The sequence below is a fragment of the Schistocerca serialis genome, unplaced genomic scaffold, assembly GCF_023864345.2.
Source record: "Schistocerca serialis cubense isolate TAMUIC-IGC-003099 unplaced genomic scaffold, iqSchSeri2.2 HiC_scaffold_1413, whole genome shotgun sequence".
Classification (NCBI taxonomy): domain Eukaryota; kingdom Metazoa; phylum Arthropoda; class Insecta; order Orthoptera; family Acrididae; genus Schistocerca; species Schistocerca serialis.
The window spans coordinates 83,125-97,130 of NW_026047640.1; the positions used below are offsets into that span (position 1 = coordinate 83,125).

At 49.8% G+C, this 14,006-nt stretch overlaps 12 non-coding genes across 12 annotated transcripts; all 12 read right to left on the bottom strand.

Annotated features, from left to right (window-relative positions):
• Positions 1-406: 406 nt before the first annotated feature.
• On the bottom strand, positions 407-525 carry LOC126442858 (5S ribosomal RNA). Its single transcript, XR_007581687.1, has one exon. It is a non-coding gene; the product is annotated as a 5S ribosomal RNA (ribosomal RNA).
• A 1,020-nt stretch (positions 526-1,545) lies between these two features.
• On the bottom strand, positions 1,546-1,664 carry LOC126442859 (5S ribosomal RNA). The gene has a single exon (XR_007581688.1). It is a non-coding gene; the product is annotated as a 5S ribosomal RNA (ribosomal RNA).
• A 1,022-nt stretch (positions 1,665-2,686) lies between these two features.
• Positions 2,687-2,805, bottom strand: LOC126442861 (5S ribosomal RNA). Its single transcript, XR_007581690.1, has one exon. It is a non-coding gene; the product is annotated as a 5S ribosomal RNA (ribosomal RNA).
• Positions 2,806-3,825: 1,020 nt separating this feature from the next.
• On the bottom strand, positions 3,826-3,944 carry LOC126442862 (5S ribosomal RNA). Its single transcript, XR_007581691.1, has one exon. It is a non-coding gene; the product is annotated as a 5S ribosomal RNA (ribosomal RNA).
• A 1,020-nt stretch (positions 3,945-4,964) lies between these two features.
• Positions 4,965-5,083, bottom strand: LOC126442863 (5S ribosomal RNA). The gene has a single exon (XR_007581692.1). It is a non-coding gene; the product is annotated as a 5S ribosomal RNA (ribosomal RNA).
• A 1,020-nt stretch (positions 5,084-6,103) lies between these two features.
• Positions 6,104-6,222, bottom strand: LOC126442864 (5S ribosomal RNA). The gene has a single exon (XR_007581693.1). It is a non-coding gene; the product is annotated as a 5S ribosomal RNA (ribosomal RNA).
• A 1,022-nt stretch (positions 6,223-7,244) lies between these two features.
• LOC126442865 (5S ribosomal RNA) lies at positions 7,245-7,363 on the bottom strand. The gene has a single exon (XR_007581694.1). It is a non-coding gene; the product is annotated as a 5S ribosomal RNA (ribosomal RNA).
• A 1,022-nt stretch (positions 7,364-8,385) lies between these two features.
• LOC126442867 (5S ribosomal RNA) lies at positions 8,386-8,504 on the bottom strand. The gene has a single exon (XR_007581695.1). It is a non-coding gene; the product is annotated as a 5S ribosomal RNA (ribosomal RNA).
• Positions 8,505-9,527: 1,023 nt separating this feature from the next.
• Positions 9,528-9,646, bottom strand: LOC126442868 (5S ribosomal RNA). Its single transcript, XR_007581696.1, has one exon. It is a non-coding gene; the product is annotated as a 5S ribosomal RNA (ribosomal RNA).
• Positions 9,647-10,667: 1,021 nt separating this feature from the next.
• LOC126442869 (5S ribosomal RNA) lies at positions 10,668-10,786 on the bottom strand. The gene has a single exon (XR_007581697.1). It is a non-coding gene; the product is annotated as a 5S ribosomal RNA (ribosomal RNA).
• A 1,023-nt stretch (positions 10,787-11,809) lies between these two features.
• LOC126442870 (5S ribosomal RNA) lies at positions 11,810-11,928 on the bottom strand. The gene has a single exon (XR_007581698.1). It is a non-coding gene; the product is annotated as a 5S ribosomal RNA (ribosomal RNA).
• A 1,023-nt stretch (positions 11,929-12,951) lies between these two features.
• On the bottom strand, positions 12,952-13,070 carry LOC126442901 (5S ribosomal RNA). The gene has a single exon (XR_007581726.1). It is a non-coding gene; the product is annotated as a 5S ribosomal RNA (ribosomal RNA).
• Between the last annotated feature and the right edge of the window lie 936 nt (positions 13,071-14,006).

The following is a 14,006-nucleotide window of genomic DNA, read 5'->3' on the forward strand; positions in this document are numbered from 1 at the left end:
CGTCCCGACTTGTCCCGACTTTGCTCGACTGCCGCTCGCTGCCGCTCGGGTCGTGGCCCATATAACAGCGCAAGCGCAAGAAACGTCTGCAGGAGATGACGAGACGAGACGAGACGACTAAGGAATAAATTTATAATTACATATCGAAGTAGGAATTGTACACCGCTACACAACAACAGGCGCTGACGTATTTCAGAACACATCTGCCGATTCGTACTGTTTTGTCGTTTTCAAAGACTTCCCGGCGAACTTGGTTAGCACATTCTCCCTCAAACTGAGATATTTACTGCAATTTCGCACCTTATGGTCATTACAGTAGATTAAAATGCTTAAGCAAGAATCTTTGTCACAACAGAACGGTGGTATGGAAAGAGGGCGGTATAAAAAAAAAAGGTAAATGAAAGGGAGCCAACAGCACGTGGTGTTCCCAGGTGGTCACCCATCCAAGTACTAACCACGCCCGATGTTGCTTAACTTCGGTGATCGGACGAGAACCGGTGTACTCAACATGGTATGGCCGTTGGCGCCCATATAATGTAGGCGCATGGCAGAATTCGCATTCGGTTCTTATCCCAACACACACAAAATCATACTTTTCGGTCGAAAGCAGCCGCATTTTTTTTTTTATTGACAATTCGTCACGTTAGCGCGAACGCAATCCTGAGTTCCAAAACTTATGAGCCGGAAGGACGCGCTTCGTGTATTTTTTTTTTGTGAGATTTATAAATTTATTTATTAACATTACATCGTTACAAGCTAACAACTTTACAACATAAAACACGAACAGAATTGTAATTGTAAGCACTTCCTTCTGCAATCCGACGTGCTAGCAGAGCGACTGCCGAATTAGCGGGCGCGCCGCCGTGCGTGTGAGACGCGCAGCTTCTCGTTGCACCTCCTGTCATCCGCTTGGCGCGTGCAGCCTTCGACACTCGCGGAAGATGCATCATGTCCCTGGTGTCCAGCGCAGGAGGGCTGGCGCGCGGCCGACCGGCGTATGGCCTGTGCGGGGTGTGGCAGAGTGTTGTTGGAGGGCGCCACTGCTGGCGATGTGAGCTTCCTCGCCTCGCCTCGCCTCGCCTCAGACGAGGTGTTTGCGTAATTTGCAGTGCATTCGCACCATTCCTGTCCCTGTCCCCCGTCCCGACTTGTCCCGACTTTGCTCGACTGCCGCTCGCTGCCGCTCGGGTCGTGGCCCATATAACAGCGCAAGCGCAAGAAACGTCTGCAGGAGATGACGAGACGAGACGAGACGACTAAGGAATAAATTTATAATTACATATCGAAGTAGGAATTGTACACCGCTACACAACAACAGGCGCTGACGTATTTCAGAACACATCTGCCGATTCGTACTGTTTTGTCGTTTTCAAAGACTTCCCGGCGAACTTGGTTAGCACATTCTCCCTCAAACTGAGATATTTACTGCAATTTCGCACCTTATGGTCATTACAGTAGATTAAAATGCTTAAGCAAGAATCTTTGTCACAACAGAACGGTGGTATGGAAAGAGGGCGGTATAAAAAAAAAAGGTAAATGAAAGGGAGCCAACAGCACGTGGTGTTCCCAGGTGGTCACCCATCCAAGTACTAACCACGCCCGATGTTGCTTAACTTCGGTGATCGGACGAGAACCGGTGTACTCAACATGGTATGGCCGTTGGCGCCCATATAATGTAGGCGCATGGCAGAATTCGCATTCGGTTCTTATCCCAACACACACAAAATCATACTTTTCGGTCGAAAGCAGCCGCATTTTTTTTTTTTTATTGACAATTCGTCACGTTAGCGCGAACGCAATCCTGAGTTCCAAAACTTATGAGCCGGAAGGACGCGCTTCGTGTATTTTTTTTTTTGTGAGATTTATAAATTTATTTATTAACATTACATCGTTACAAGCTAACAACTTTACAACATAAAACACGAACAGAATTGTAATTGTAAGCACTTCCTTCTGCAATCCGACGTGCTAGCAGAGCGACTGCCGAATTAGCGGGCGCGCCGCCGTGCGTGTGAGACGCGCAGCTTCTCGTTGCACCTCCTGTCATCCGCTTGGCGCGTGCAGCCTTCGACACTCGCGGAAGATGCATCATGTCCCTGGTGTCCAGCGCAGGAGGGCTGGCGCGCGGCCGACCGGCGTATGGCCTGTGCGGGGTGTGGCAGAGTGTTGTTGGAGGGCGCCACTGCTGGCGATGTGAGCTTCCTCGCCTCGCCTCGCCTCGCCTCAGACGAGGTGTTTGCGTAATTTGCAGTGCATTCGCACCATTCCTGTCCCTGTCCCCGTCCCGACTTGTCCCGACTTTGCTCGACTGCCGCTCGCTGCCGCTCGGGTCGTGGCCCATATAACAGCGCAAGCGCAAGAAACGTCTGCAGGAGATGACGAGACGAGACGAGACGACTAAGGAATAAATTTATAATTACATATCGAAGTAGGAATTGTACACCGCTACACAACAACAGGCGCTGACGTATTTCAGAACACATCTGCCGATTCGTACTGTTTTGTCGTTTTCAAAGACTTCCCGGCGAACTTGGTTAGCACATTCTCCCTCAAACTGAGATATTTACTGCAATTTCGCACCTTATGGTCATTACAGTAGATTAAAATGCTTAAGCAAGAATCTTTGTCACAACAGAACGGTGGTATGGAAAGAGGGCGGTATAAAAAAAAAAGGTAAATGAAAGGGAGCCAACAGCACGTGGTGTTCCCAGGTGGTCACCCATCCAAGTACTAACCACGCCCGATGTTGCTTAACTTCGGTGATCGGACGAGAACCGGTGTACTCAACATGGTATGGCCGTTGGCGCCCATATAATGTAGGCGCATGGCAGAATTCGCATTCGGTTCTTATCCCAACACACACAAAATCATACTTTTCGGTCGAAAGCAGCCGCATTTTTTTTTTTTATTGACAATTCGTCACGTTAGCGCGAACGCAATCCTGAGTTCCAAAACTTATGAGCCGGAAGGACGCGCTTCGTGTATTTTTTTTTTGTGAGATTTATAAATTTATTTATTAACATTACATCGTTACAAGCTAACAACTTTACAACATAAAACACGAACAGAATTGTAATTGTAAGCACTTCCTTCTGCAATCCGACGTGCTAGCAGAGCGACTGCCGAATTAGCGGGCGCGCCGCCGTGCGTGTGAGACGCGCAGCTTCTCGTTGCACCTCCTGTCATCCGCTTGGCGCGTGCAGCCTTCGACACTCGCGGAAGATGCATCATGTCCCTGGTGTCCAGCGCAGGAGGGCTGGCGCGCGGCCGACCGGCGTATGGCCTGTGCGGGGTGTGGCAGAGTGTTGTTGGAGGGCGCCACTGCTGGCGATGTGAGCTTCCTCGCCTCGCCTCGCCTCGCCTCAGACGAGGTGTTTGCGTAATTTGCAGTGCATTCGCACCATTCCTGTCCCTGTCCCCGTCCCGACTTGTCCCGACTTTGCTCGACTGCCGCTCGCTGCCGCTCGGGTCGTGGCCCATATAACAGCGCAAGCGCAAGAAACGTCTGCAGGAGATGACGAGACGAGACGAGACGACTAAGGAATAAATTTATAATTACATATCGAAGTAGGAATTGTACACCGCTACACAACAACAGGCGCTGACGTATTTCAGAACACATCTGCCGATTCGTACTGTTTTGTCGTTTTCAAAGACTTCCCGGCGAACTTGGTTAGCACATTCTCCCTCAAACTGAGATATTTACTGCAATTTCGCACCTTATGGTCATTACAGTAGATTAAAATGCTTAAGCAAGAATCTTTGTCACAACAGAACGGTGGTATGGAAAGAGGGCGGTATAAAAAAAAAAGGTAAATGAAAGGGAGCCAACAGCACGTGGTGTTCCCAGGTGGTCACCCATCCAAGTACTAACCACGCCCGATGTTGCTTAACTTCGGTGATCGGACGAGAACCGGTGTACTCAACATGGTATGGCCGTTGGCGCCCATATAATGTAGGCGCATGGCAGAATTCGCATTCGGTTCTTATCCCAACACACACAAAATCATACTTTTCGGTCGAAAGCAGCCGCATTTTTTTTTTTTATTGACAATTCGTCACGTTAGCGCGAACGCAATCCTGAGTTCCAAAACTTATGAGCCGGAAGGACGCGCTTCGTGTATTTTTTTTTTGTGAGATTTATAAATTTATTTATTAACATTACATCGTTACAAGCTAACAACTTTACAACATAAAACACGAACAGAATTGTAATTGTAAGCACTTCCTTCTGCAATCCGACGTGCTAGCAGAGCGACTGCCGAATTAGCGGGCGCGCCGCCGTGCGTGTGAGACGCGCAGCTTCTCGTTGCACCTCCTGTCATCCGCTTGGCGCGTGCAGCCTTCGACACTCGCGGAAGATGCATCATGTCCCTGGTGTCCAGCGCAGGAGGGCTGGCGCGCGGCCGACCGGCGTATGGCCTGTGCGGGGTGTGGCAGAGTGTTGTTGGAGGGCGCCACTGCTGGCGATGTGAGCTTCCTCGCCTCGCCTCGCCTCGCCTCAGACGAGGTGTTTGCGTAATTTGCAGTGCATTCGCACCATTCCTGTCCCTGTCCCCGTCCCGACTTGTCCCGACTTTGCTCGACTGCCGCTCGCTGCCGCTCGGGTCGTGGCCCATATAACAGCGCAAGCGCAAGAAACGTCTGCAGGAGATGACGAGACGAGACGAGACGACTAAGGAATAAATTTATAATTACATATCGAAGTAGGAATTGTACACCGCTACACAACAACAGGCGCTGACGTATTTCAGAACACATCTGCCGATTCGTACTGTTTTGTCGTTTTCAAAGACTTCCCGGCGAACTTGGTTAGCACATTCTCCCTCAAACTGAGATATTTACTGCAATTTCGCACCTTATGGTCATTACAGTAGATTAAAATGCTTAAGCAAGAATCTTTGTCACAACAGAACGGTGGTATGGAAAGAGGGCGGTATAAAAAAAAAAGGTAAATGAAAGGGAGCCAACAGCACGTGGTGTTCCCAGGTGGTCACCCATCCAAGTACTAACCACGCCCGATGTTGCTTAACTTCGGTGATCGGACGAGAACCGGTGTACTCAACATGGTATGGCCGTTGGCGCCCATATAATGTAGGCGCATGGCAGAATTCGCATTCGGTTCTTATCCCAACACACACAAAATCATACTTTTCGGTCGAAAGCAGCCGCATTTTTTTTTTTTATTGACAATTCGTCACGTTAGCGCGAACGCAATCCTGAGTTCCAAAACTTATGAGCCGGAAGGACGCGCTTCGTGTATTTTTTTTTTGTGAGATTTATAAATTTATTTATTAACATTACATCGTTACAAGCTAACAACTTTACAACATAAAACACGAACAGAATTGTAATTGTAAGCACTTCCTTCTGCAATCCGACGTGCTAGCAGAGCGACTGCCGAATTAGCGGGCGCGCCGCCGTGCGTGTGAGACGCGCAGCTTCTCGTTGCACCTCCTGTCATCCGCTTGGCGCGTGCAGCCTTCGACACTCGCGGAAGATGCATCATGTCCCTGGTGTCCAGCGCAGGAGGGCTGGCGCGCGGCCGACCGGCGTATGGCCTGTGCGGGGTGTGGCAGAGTGTTGTTGGAGGGCGCCACTGCTGGCGATGTGAGCTTCCTCGCCTCGCCTCGCCTCGCCTCAGACGAGGTGTTTGCGTAATTTGCAGTGCATTCGCACCATTCCTGTCCCTGTCCCCGTCCCGACTTGTCCCGACTTTGCTCGACTGCCGCTCGCTGCCGCTCGGGTCGTGGCCCATATAACAGCGCAAGCGCAAGAAACGTCTGCAGGAGATGACGAGACGAGACGAGACGACTAAGGAATAAATTTATAATTACATATCGAAGTAGGAATTGTACACCGCTACACAACAACAGGCGCTGACGTATTTCAGAACACATCTGCCGATTCGTACTGTTTTGTCGTTTTCAAAGACTTCCCGGCGAACTTGGTTAGCACATTCTCCCTCAAACTGAGATATTTACTGCAATTTCGCACCTTATGGTCATTACAGTAGATTAAAATGCTTAAGCAAGAATCTTTGTCACAACAGAACGGTGGTATGGAAAGAGGGCGGTATAAAAAAAAAAGGTAAATGAAAGGGAGCCAACAGCACGTGGTGTTCCCAGGTGGTCACCCATCCAAGTACTAACCACGCCCGATGTTGCTTAACTTCGGTGATCGGACGAGAACCGGTGTACTCAACATGGTATGGCCGTTGGCGCCCATATAATGTAGGCGCATGGCAGAATTCGCATTCGGTTCTTATCCCAACACACACAAAATCATACTTTTCGGTCGAAAGCAGCCGCATTTTTTTTTTTTTATTGACAATTCGTCACGTTAGCGCGAACGCAATCCTGAGTTCCAAAACTTATGAGCCGGAAGGACGCGCTTCGTGTATTTTTTTTTTGTGAGATTTATAAATTTATTTATTAACATTACATCGTTACAAGCTAACAACTTTACAACATAAAACCACGAACAGAATTGTAATTGTAAGCACTTCCTTCTGCAATCCGACGTGCTAGCAGAGCGACTGCCGAATTAGCGGGCGCGCCGCCGTGCGTGTGAGACGCGCAGCTTCTCGTTGCACCTCCTGTCATCCGCTTGGCGCGTGCAGCCTTCGACACTCGCGGAAGATGCATCATGTCCCTGGTGTCCAGCGCAGGAGGGCTGGCGCGCGGCCGACCGGCGTATGGCCTGTGCGGGGTGTGGCAGAGTGTTGTTGGAGGGCGCCACTGCTGGCGATGTGAGCTTCCTCGCCTCGCCTCGCCTCGCCTCAGACGAGGTGTTTGCGTAATTTGCAGTGCATTCGCACCATTCCTGTCCCTGTCCCCGTCCCGACTTGTCCCGACTTTGCTCGACTGCCGCTCGCTGCCGCTCGGGTCGTGGCCCATATAACAGCGCAAGCGCAAGAAACGTCTGCAGGAGATGACGAGACGAGACGAGACGACTAAGGAATAAATTTATAATTACATATCGAAGTAGGAATTGTACACCGCTACACAACAACAGGCGCTGACGTATTTCAGAACACATCTGCCGATTCGTACTGTTTTGTCGTTTTCAAAGACTTCCCGGCGAACTTGGTTAGCACATTCTCCCTCAAACTGAGATATTTACTGCAATTTCGCACCTTATGGTCATTACAGTAGATTAAAATGCTTAAGCAAGAATCTTTGTCACAACAGAACGGTGGTATGGAAAGAGGGCGGTATAAAAAAAAAAGGTAAATGAAAGGGAGCCAACAGCACGTGGTGTTCCCAGGTGGTCACCCATCCAAGTACTAACCACGCCCGATGTTGCTTAACTTCGGTGATCGGACGAGAACCGGTGTACTCAACATGGTATGGCCGTTGGCGCCCATATAATGTAGGCGCATGGCAGAATTCGCATTCGGTTCTTATCCCAACACACACAAAATCATACTTTTCGGTCGAAAGCAGCCGCATTTTTTTTTTTTTATTGACAATTCGTCACGTTAGCGCGAACGCAATCCTGAGTTCCAAAACTTATGAGCCGGAAGGACGCGCTTCGTGTATTTTTTTTTTTGTGAGATTTATAAATTTATTTATTAACATTACATCGTTACAAGCTAACAACTTTACAACATAAAACACGAACAGAATTGTAATTGTAAGCACTTCCTTCTGCAATCCGACGTGCTAGCAGAGCGACTGCCGAATTAGCGGGCGCGCCGCCGTGCGTGTGAGACGCGCAGCTTCTCGTTGCACCTCCTGTCATCCGCTTGGCGCGTGCAGCCTTCGACACTCGCGGAAGATGCATCATGTCCCTGGTGTCCAGCGCAGGAGGGCTGGCGCGCGGCCGACCGGCGTATGGCCTGTGCGGGGTGTGGCAGAGTGTTGTTGGAGGGCGCCACTGCTGGCGATGTGAGCTTCCTCGCCTCGCCTCGCCTCGCCTCAGACGAGGTGTTTGCGTAATTTGCAGTGCATTCGCACCATTCCTGTCCCTGTCCCCGTCCCGACTTGTCCCGACTTTGCTCGACTGCCGCTCGCTGCCGCTCGGGTCGTGGCCCATATAACAGCGCAAGCGCAAGAAACGTCTGCAGGAGATGACGAGACGAGACGAGACGACTAAGGAATAAATTTATAATTACATATCGAAGTAGGAATTGTACACCGCTACACAACAACAGGCGCTGACGTATTTCAGAACACATCTGCCGATTCGTACTGTTTTGTCGTTTTCAAAGACTTCCCGGCGAACTTGGTTAGCACATTCTCCCTCAAACTGAGATATTTACTGCAATTTCGCACCTTATGGTCATTACAGTAGATTAAAATGCTTAAGCAAGAATCTTTGTCACAACAGAACGGTGGTATGGAAAGAGGGCGGTATAAAAAAAAAAGGTAAATGAAAGGGAGCCAACAGCACGTGGTGTTCCCAGGTGGTCACCCATCCAAGTACTAACCACGCCCGATGTTGCTTAACTTCGGTGATCGGACGAGAACCGGTGTACTCAACATGGTATGGCCGTTGGCGCCCATATAATGTAGGCGCATGGCAGAATTCGCATTCGGTTCTTATCCCAACACACACAAAATCATACTTTTCGGTCGAAAGCAGCCGCATTTTTTTTTTTTTTATTGACAATTCGTCACGTTAGCGCGAACGCAATCCTGAGTTCCAAAACTTATGAGCCGGAAGGACGCGCTTCGTGTATTTTTTTTTTTGTGAGATTTATAAATTTATTTATTAACATTACATCGTTACAAGCTAACAACTTTACAACATAAAACACGAACAGAATTGTAATTGTAAGCACTTCCTTCTGCAATCCGACGTGCTAGCAGAGCGACTGCCGAATTAGCGGGCGCGCCGCCGTGCGTGTGAGACGCGCAGCTTCTCGTTGCACCTCCTGTCATCCGCTTGGCGCGTGCAGCCTTCGACACTCGCGGAAGATGCATCATGTCCCTGGTGTCCAGCGCAGGAGGGCTGGCGCGCGGCCGACCGGCGTATGGCCTGTGCGGGGTGTGGCAGAGTGTTGTTGGAGGGCGCCACTGCTGGCGATGTGAGCTTCCTCGCCTCGCCTCGCCTCGCCTCAGACGAGGTGTTTGCGTAATTTGCAGTGCATTCGCACCATTCCTGTCCCTGTCCCCGTCCCGACTTGTCCCGACTTTGCTCGACTGCCGCTCGCTGCCGCTCGGGTCGTGGCCCATATAACAGCGCAAGCGCAAGAAACGTCTGCAGGAGATGACGAGACGAGACGAGACGACTAAGGAATAAATTTATAATTACATATCGAAGTAGGAATTGTACACCGCTACACAACAACAGGCGCTGACGTATTTCAGAACACATCTGCCGATTCGTACTGTTTTGTCGTTTTCAAAGACTTCCCGGCGAACTTGGTTAGCACATTCTCCCTCAAACTGAGATATTTACTGCAATTTCGCACCTTATGGTCATTACAGTAGATTAAAATGCTTAAGCAAGAATCTTTGTCACAACAGAACGGTGGTATGGAAAGAGGGCGGTATAAAAAAAAAAGGTAAATGAAAGGGAGCCAACAGCACGTGGTGTTCCCAGGTGGTCACCCATCCAAGTACTAACCACGCCCGATGTTGCTTAACTTCGGTGATCGGACGAGAACCGGTGTACTCAACATGGTATGGCCGTTGGCGCCCATATAATGTAGGCGCATGGCAGAATTCGCATTCGGTTCTTATCCCAACACACACAAAATCATACTTTTCGGTCGAAAGCAGCCGCATTTTTTTTTTTTTATTGACAATTCGTCACGTTAGCGCGAACGCAATCCTGAGTTCCAAAACTTATGAGCCGGAAGGACGCGCTTCGTGTATTTTTTTTTTGTGAGATTTATAAATTTATTTATTAACATTACATCGTTACAAGCTAACAACTTTACAACATAAAACACGAACAGAATTGTAATTGTAAGCACTTCCTTCTGCAATCCGACGTGCTAGCAGAGCGACTGCCGAATTAGCGGGCGCGCCGCCGTGCGTGTGAGACGCGCAGCTTCTCGTTGCACCTCCTGTCATCCGCTTGGCGCGTGCAGCCTTCGACACTCGCGGAAGATGCATCATGTCCCTGGTGTCCAGCGCAGGAGGGCTGGCGCGCGGCCGACCGGCGTATGGCCTGTGCGGGGTGTGGCAGAGTGTTGTTGGAGGGCGCCACTGCTGGCGATGTGAGCTTCCTCGCCTCGCCTCGCCTCGCCTCAGACGAGGTGTTTGCGTAATTTGCAGTGCATTCGCACCATTCCTGTCCCTGTCCCCGTCCCGACTTGTCCCGACTTTGCTCGACTGCCGCTCGCTGCCGCTCGGGTCGTGGCCCATATAACAGCGCAAGCGCAAGAAACGTCTGCAGGAGATGACGAGACGAGACGAGACGACTAAGGAATAAATTTATAATTACATATCGAAGTAGGAATTGTACACCGCTACACAACAACAGGCGCTGACGTATTTCAGAACACATCTGCCGATTCGTACTGTTTTGTCGTTTTCAAAGACTTCCCGGCGAACTTGGTTAGCACATTCTCCCTCAAACTGAGATATTTACTGCAATTTCGCACCTTATGGTCATTACAGTAGATTAAAATGCTTAAGCAAGAATCTTTGTCACAACAGAACGGTGGTATGGAAAGAGGGCGGTATAAAAAAAAAAGGTAAATGAAAGGGAGCCAACAGCACGTGGTGTTCCCAGGTGGTCACCCATCCAAGTACTAACCACGCCCGATGTTGCTTAACTTCGGTGATCGGACGAGAACCGGTGTACTCAACATGGTATGGCCGTTGGCGCCCATATAATGTAGGCGCATGGCAGAATTCGCATTCGGTTCTTATCCCAACACACACAAAATCATACTTTTCGGTCGAAAGCAGCCGCATTTTTTTTTTTTTTATTGACAATTCGTCACGTTAGCGCGAACGCAATCCTGAGTTCCAAAACTTATGAGCCGGAAGGACGCGCTTCGTGTATTTTTTTTTTTGTGAGATTTATAAATTTATTTATTAACATTACATCGTTACAAGCTAACAACTTTACAACATAAAACACGAACAGAATTGTAATTGTAAGCACTTCCTTCTGCAATCCGACGTGCTAGCAGAGCGACTGCCGAATTAGCGGGCGCGCCGCCGTGCGTGTGAGACGCGCAGCTTCTCGTTGCACCTCCTGTCATCCGCTTGGCGCGTGCAGCCTTCGACACTCGCGGAAGATGCATCATGTCCCTGGTGTCCAGCGCAGGAGGGCTGGCGCGCGGCCGACCGGCGTATGGCCTGTGCGGGGTGTGGCAGAGTGTTGTTGGAGGGCGCCACTGCTGGCGATGTGAGCTTCCTCGCCTCGCCTCGCCTCGCCTCAGACGAGGTGTTTGCGTAATTTGCAGTGCATTCGCACCATTCCTGTCCCTGTCCCCGTCCCGACTTGTCCCGACTTTGCTCGACTGCCGCTCGCTGCCGCTCGGGTCGTGGCCCATATAACAGCGCAAGCGCAAGAAACGTCTGCAGGAGATGACGAGACGAGACGAGACGACTAAGGAATAAATTTATAATTACATATCGAAGTAGGAATTGTACACCGCTACACAACAACAGGCGCTGACGTATTTCAGAACACATCTGCCGATTCGTACTGTTTTGTCGTTTTCAAAGACTTCCCGGCGAACTTGGTTAGCACATTCTCCCTCAAACTGAGATATTTACTGCAATTTCGCACCTTATGGTCATTACAGTAGATTAAAATGCTTAAGCAAGAATCTTTGTCACAACAGAACGGTGGTATGGAAAGAGGGCGGTATAAAAAAAAAAGGTAAATGAAAGGGAGCCAACAGCACGTGGTGTTCCCAGGTGGTCACCCATCCAAGTACTAACCACGCCCGATGTTGCTTAACTTCGGTGATCGGACGAGAACCGGTGTACTCAACATGGTATGGCCGTTGGCGCCCATATAATGTAGGCGCATGGCAGAATTCGCATTCGGTTCTTATCCCAACACACACAAAATCATACTTTTCGGTCGAAAGCAGCCGCATTTTTTTTTTTTTTATTGACAATTCGTCACGTTAGCGCGAACGCAATCCTGAGTTCCAAAACTTATGAGCCGGAAGGACGCGCTTCGTGTATTTTTTTTTTTGTGAGATTTATAAATTTATTTATTAACATTACATCGTTACAAGCTAACAACTTTACAACATAAAACACGAACAGAATTGTAATTGTAAGCACTTCCTTCTGCAATCCGACGTGCTAGCAGAGCGACTGCCGAATTAGCGGGCGCGCCGCCGTGCGTGTGAGACGCGCAGCTTCTCGTTGCACCTCCTGTCATCCGCTTGGCGCGTGCAGCCTTCGACACTCGCGGAAGATGCATCATGTCCCTGGTGTCCAGCGCAGGAGGGCTGGCGCGCGGCCGACCGGCGTATGGCCTGTGCGGGGTGTGGCAGAGTGTTGTTGGAGGGCGCCACTGCTGGCGATGTGAGCTTCCTCGCCTCGCCTCGCCTCGCCTCAGACGAGGTGTTTGCGTAATTTGCAGTGCATTCGCACCATTCCTGTCCCTGTCCCCGTCCCGACTTGTCCCGACTTTGCTCGACTGCCGCTCGCTGCCGCTCGGGTCGTGGCCCATATAACAGCGCAAGCGCAAGAAACGTCTGCAGGAGATGACGAGACGAGACGAGACGACTAAGGAATAAATTTATAATTACATATCGAAGTAGGAATTGTACACCGCTACACAACAACAGGCGCTGACGTATTTCAGAACACATCTGCCGATTCGTACTGTTTTGTCGTTTTCAAAGACTTCCCGGCGAACTTGGTTAGCACATTCTCCCTCAAACTGAGATATTTACTGCAATTTCGCACCTTATGGTCATTACAGTAGATTAAAATGCTTAAGCAAGAATCTTTGTCACAACAGAACGGTGGTATGGAAAGAGGGCGGTATAAAAAAAAAAGGTAAATGAAAGGGAGCCAACAGCACGTGGTGTTCCCAGGTGGTCACCCATCCAAGTACTAACCACGCCCGATGTTGCTTAACTTCGGTGAACGGACGAGAACCGGTGTACTCAACATGGTATGGCCGTTGGCGCCCATATAATGTAGGCGCATGGCAGAATTCGCATTCGGTTCTTATCCCAACACACACAAAATCATACTTTTCGGTCGAAAGCAGCCGCATTTTTTTTTTTTATTGACAATTCGTCACGTTAGCGCGAACGCAATCCTGAGTTCCAAAACTTATGAGCCGGAAGGACGCGCTTCGTGTATTTTTTTTTTTTGTGAGATTTATAAATTTATTTATTAACATTACATCGTTACAAGCTAACAACTTTACAACATAAAACACGAACAGAATTGTAATTGTAAGCACTTCCTTCTGCAATCCGACGTGCTAGCAGAGCGACTGCCGAATTAGCGGGCGCGCCGCCGTGCGTGTGAGACGCGCAGCTTCTCGTTGCACCTCCTGTCATCCGCTTGGCGCGTGCAGCCTTCGACACTCGCGGAAGATGCATCATGTCCCTGGTGTCCAGCGCAGGAGGGCTGGCGCGCGGCCGACCGGCGTATGGCCTGTGCGGGGTGTGGCAGAGTGTTGTTGGAGGGCGCCACTGCTGGCGATGTGAGCTTCCTCGCCTCGCCTCGCCTCGCCTCAGACGAGGTGTTTGCGTAATTTGCAGTGCATTCGCACCATTCCTGTCCCTGTCCCCGTCCCGACTTGTCCCGACTTTGCTCGACTGCCGCTCGCTGCCGCTCGGGTCGTGGCCCATATAACAGCGCAAGCGCAAGAAACGTCTGCAGGAGATGACGAGACGAGACGAGACGACTAAGGAATAAATTTATAATTACATATCGAAGTAGGAATTGTACACCGCTACACAACAACAGGCGCTGACGTATTTCAGAACACATCTGCCGATTCGTACTGTTTTGTCGTTTTCAAAGACTTCCCGGCGAACTTGGTTAGCACATTCTCCCTCAAACTGAGATATTTACTGCAATTTCGCACCTTATGGTCATTACAGTAGA